Here is a 6085-nt window from a genome sequence, read left to right on the forward strand (position 1 = left end):
AATGTGAGAAGTTCCGTCTTTTTCCGAGTGAAGCGTACCGGAACGAGGGAAAGACGTAGAATTCTCACACTAGTTGCAAATATTCCAGATCTTCACTATTCACGAGTACAAGAACCTTTTTCTTATATTTAAAATTACAAAAACTATATGAATGAATGACGTTAAAAAATGGAGCAAATTAATGCATCCGTGTGAAAATGTGTGTCATGTCAGCTAAAGATAAATACCTTAAAATAAAATCCTCGGTAAAATCAATTATTTTATAATTGCTAAGAATAATAGAAACGCAATGGTGTGGTTCAATAGAAGAAAGTTTTGGAAGATTTCTTTTCTGAGGGTATTACCCTCATTAGATTCTTCAATGAAACAACCACAATATTTGTTTTTGTAGAGGGCATAATCGGGAGATTGCAGTTCACTTAGATAATCCCCTCGGTCGTGGCGCGAGGCATTATTTTTACATTGAGTCAATATCAATGTCCCTTTGGTCATAAAGTTATCATGACAATGCCTCAAAATTAGAAACTATTGTAAAATTACATTTCGGAATAAACGATTTAACTACATGTCTAACCTGCTTCGTTGTTTAGGGTCACAAGACGCAGCAAAAGTAATTTGAACATCCTAATTGCAAAATGATGATATGTGAAAATTATTTCAATTTAAACAATTTCTAAGACGTCAAGTGGAAAATAAGTGCGACATGTAGTATAAACAATCTACATATTCAGTTGGATGCATTCGGTTTGATTTTTCTTTTTTTCATTTTCAATTCTTTTACTTACTTTAGAGACACAAACATTGATTTCGTTGATATTTATTTTGTATTTCTGTGTTAAAAGATTCATATGAACCTCAAGCATTCTTTCATTTTCTACTAATAGTGAAGACAGGACTTCCGAAGGACTCGGTCATTATTCAAATCATACGTATTTTGTCAATCGGATGGCATCGCGTTTTAACATTTCTTTAACTTATTTACAGTTACTTTTAAAAGTAACCAATACCTATAATCAAAAACAAAATCGAAAAACAAAAAAACAAAACGAGCAACTCATAACGAAGATAATGGGACATATATTGGATAAGGATTGGTCCAGAAATAACGAAAAGGAATGGTTGCAGCGTTCCAGAAAAGAAGGCATTCAATAATATAATTAGCCCATTTTTTGTCCAAACGCCTTTGCAAAATCAACGAAATTCTTCCTCAACTTGGTAATCGTATCATCAGTCTAAACAAAACCTCCAATAAATGACTGACTGGAACAATTGATATGTAGTTAGATTGTCGTATCATATAAGCAACTGATATCAGAATATATTGCCCTTCTTCTTTTTGGTCATTTTATCATCTTCTGAGACATGAGAACATATTATATTTTGTGATATAAAAAGAACATCATATGAATGTATTTATTTTACTATTAGCAAGCACAAAATTAGTTGCAACAAAAAACCCATTTTTCAGATATTAGCAAAACGGCCAATATATAATATAATATAATATAATATAATATAATATAATATAATATAATATAATATATGTAAATAATCATATAATATAGCTGAGTACTCTTTGAATACACTCATACCTACAGAGTTCAACAAGTAAGCATCTTCGATTTTTTAGATAATACAATAACTCGAAAACATGTCTCAATCAAACACTTTTCGAGTCCCTTTACAGCAGTTTAATCAGTAGTCTTTGGAAGAGAAATCAAGGGAACCAAGGTTACAGCGGTAATCAAAAGATTGTAATCCAGGGACAAAGACCTGACATGGAAAACTGACATACACAACAAAGAACATAAAGTAACTAAAATCATACATACAAAGTAACAAACACAAATGAGCAACTCGGTGGGTGTTTCTAAAAAAGTAGAGGACGCTTACCCTACCGATGCACCTGGTCCATGCTCACAGTTTTTAGTTGAGTCCGAGTTGCTCATTTGCAAATGCTATGAGTAGATTATTTTTATTAGGTATTATATAACTGCTGCCTGTAAGAAGGATTTATAGACTGATTTCTCATATTGAAAATAAATAATGAACCAATTTTAAATCCTTCTTATTAAGTAAATGACAACAATTCCGTGTATGTTCGTTACGTTCAACGCAATAAAAATCAAGCGTTAAGGGTAAAATCAAAAATATTTTTCTTTTCATAAAATGACTTTCATTTATATGTTCAGAATTCGAACTTATTTTTTTCGTTTTCTCGATGCTCTTTTATCTAAAACGTAAAATACAAGCATACTGTTGTCTGGAGTACTGTACACTTCATTTTATTTTCTAATTTGGAATAGTAAACCGCTCTCTTAACTACATTCATTTTATATTTAAAATATTTGGCCTCTTGATAATCTATCAATCATGCAATATTAGTTAAAAATTGTAAGCCAAATTCGTTCCTGGTTTCCTGTTTAGAATCGATCCATGAATTATATTTTTAGTTTTATGTGTAATCTCATTCTTTGGTTCGCTATTTTGTGTTTGTAGATCGTCTCTGTTTCATTTGTTTACATTAAGGTATTGTTTTAAAATTTGAAAGTACTGCTCAATCTTCGATCTTTTAATTTGCCGATATTCAAAGCAGATTCAGAATAATCAATTGATTTAAATGGCGAATATTGCCATTATAAAGTAAATATCATGATTAAAACAAAAGATGAATTCAAATGATACAGATGGAATCTTTTCTTATGAAAGTCTGTGATTATGTGTAATCTGAAACAACACGGTTTTGAATACATCATGATTGAGTTTGTTTGCCTGAATGTTGTATTTTACAGATAGCTGTCCAGAACTATCTTTGATAGAAATGGAAATGTTAGTCCTAGCATAGCCGATGTGGGCGAAAAAAGCTAATTATACATGTAACGCTGGATATGTAATCCAGGGAGGCAGTGAATGAACTTGTGGTACTGATTGTGCATGGGAAGGGAATGATCCCACCTGTAAATGCAACGAGTATTTTTAAAAGCTATCCTATAACTGTCGTCTCTGAGAAAGATTTGGAGACTGATTACTCATAGTGAAAGTAAATAATGAACCAATTATGAACTCTTCTTATGAAATCAATGACAAACAAGTCCGAGTATGTTCGTTTCGTTTTAATCATAAAATATGGTTATGGGTAAGATCAGACCAAATTTCCTATCCATTAAATGACTATCATTTATGTTTTCAGAATTTGAGTTTATTTTCACAATTTCACGATGCACTCTGTTCTATAAAGTAAAATACAAGCATACTTTACAACAGGAATACATCTTCGTTTTAATTTCTAATGTTGAATAGCAAACAGCTCTCTTAACTACATATATGTTATATTTACATTATTTGACCGCTTGATAATCCATCAATCATACAACCTTAACCATACGTTGTAAGCCAAATTCATTCGTGGTTTCTTGTTTGGAATCGATCAGTGAATAATCTTTTTAGTTTTATAAGTAATTTTTTTATTCTGTCCGCGACTTTGTGCATGTAGATCGTCTCTGTTTCATGTGTTTACGTTAAGGCCGTGTTTTTAGATTTGTTCGTCAAGCTCACGCTCCGGTATTTTCATTTGTCAATATTCATAACCGATTCAGTAACTTCAGCATTGTCAATTGATTTTACTGTGAATATTTTCATTATAAAGAAAATGTCGTGATTGAAACAAATATTATTTTAAAAAGATACGGATGGAAACTTTCTATATGTTTTTGTGTAATCTGAAACAACATGAATTCATTCGGTTTTTGAATAGCTTATTATCGAGCTTGTTTCCCTGAATGTTGTAATTTACAGATCGCTGTCCAGAACTTTCTTTGATAGAAAATGGAAATGTTAGTCCTAGCATAGCCAATGTGGGTAAAAAGCTACTTATACATGTAACGCTGGGTATGTAATCCAGGGAGACAGCGGACGAACTTGTGGTACTGATTGTGCATGGGAAGGGTATGCTCCCACCTGCAAATGCAGTTAGTACATTTTTATTATTATTTAACCATAGATTGGCCATAATAAGCAGGATTTAAAATTAAGTATTTACAGTGAATACGAAAAATCCTTGATGCATTTCTTTTTAAAAAGATAGTATGCATGCATACTTAAGTTTTGAATGCGTTGCTCGTTGTTAGACTGGCATTCGGTGAAGTATTGCCCAAAATACATTTATATTGATAAATACAAAGTTTCTTTATAAATATCTTATTCAGGCATATTTCCTTGATTAGATATGGTTCGGATGGATTAGACAGGTTTCAAGTACATGTATGGTTGACGTTTTCTTGCTCCAACATCAATATCAATAAATACTAATAATCAAATCTTTTCATTTACAAATAGATGCATGTACAAATGTGCCAGAAAATGAAGGCATTATTACTGGACAATTTGTTAATGGAGGTGGTGTCTAGGTGGGGAATGCCTTTTCCTTCAAATGCGATGATGGATACTCAATGATCGGTTCAGAAGATATGAAATGTCAAAATACAAAAAGAATTTTAGTTGTAGTCGTAATATCAGGTAGGAGGTTATTTATGCATGTAAAAATTCAACAACAAAATACTCTTTTATTTCTTATACGTGTTTGTTGCGTTGCACTGTGAAGACAAAAAATACCGGTATATAGATAGTACATAACATTTGCACTTTTGCAAGAGTTATCATTCTTAATTTTGTTTATCTAAAGGAGGAATAAATGTATTTCTCCCATTCATAGGCTTCATTCACACCGCACGAGAGAGTAATTTAAAAATTGTAATTTCCCGCCACGTGCCAGGAAATTAAAATATCGCGTGAAGACTCCCACGCTTACAACGCTTACCATGTTTACAGGTGTTATTCATAGTGTTAAACAATTAAATACTTGTTGATTTATGAATGGAGGGTAGGTTGAAGTTGTGATAATTAAGGGTGTTATTAAATTTTTTTTTATGGTTTTATTCATGGGAAGAACAGATTCTCCCTCATTTCTCTCGTGGATTAAAGCATTTCTCCACTCTCGATAGTTTTACTAACTCGAGTGGAGAAATCCTGTAATCCCCTCGAGACTGAAAGAGATCTATATATACATACATATGTTCTCGAAAACACAGACATGTATGTAGAGAAGTCCTTAGTAAGAATATGGAGTATTTAGATAAGAAAAAACAACTTTACATATTTATTTATGTTACCGTCATGGAATTGACATCGATTAAGATTTATTTTACATTATTGTCCTCGTCACTGTGCTGTATTCAAAGTAACGACAAAACGTTTTATACGAATAATTAATTGAGTTGAATTACATATTTTCAAATATTACAACACTTTTATAATATAATACTTTTTTTTTTAAATTAGACCTTGTTTCGGTTGGGATACAATTTCATAAATGTTTACCTAAATTACAATTCCATGTCTAATTTGTTTATACATGTATATACTATAACTAAAACCTTTAACAGAAACTAATGGCAACTAGAAATCATTAAGATGTTCATAGGCCACTATCCATGGTAAGCGACACACCATCTTTATGTGATTTACCCATATGCAAAATATCAAAAGCCCACACCGAAAGACAAAACAAATACAGCCAGAAGACGACTTTGTCATCCTAAAACAGGAATTTGACCGTGAGATTAAAGTTCAAGGTCATATACCACTTTCCACGGTAGACAGCACATCGTCTTTAAATGATCTTTCCACATGCAAAATATCAAAAGCCTTCTTCGAAAGAAAAATAAAATACTGTCCGGACACGAGTTTGTAACGGAAGAACAAACAGATTTATCACTTTATGGAGATGGGGACCTTATTATGATTTTTCCGTCAAAATTTCATAAATTCTTTCCAGATTGTGTACTGCCAAATATACAGAATGCGATTGTAGATGGTGATGTGTCTATTGGAGGTACTTTTAGGGTCGTTTGTGCAGATAAGTATGGACTATGTGGAGTAAGAAATCTAACATGTACTGAAAATTCCACATGGGATAGCTCAATCCCTCATTGTAAGTAAATAATTTATTTCAGTTTAGTACAGATCAATAGCAAATGTTAAACTCATGCTAAACTACAGTCATTTCAATGTATCTGTTGCAGAAATG

This window comes from Perna viridis, chromosome 8 (assembly GCF_037379345.1).
Source record: "Perna viridis isolate PV_CMFRI_1.1 ecotype Kerala chromosome 8, ASM3737934v1, whole genome shotgun sequence".
Lineage (NCBI taxonomy): Eukaryota > Metazoa > Mollusca > Bivalvia > Mytilida > Mytilidae > Perna > Perna viridis.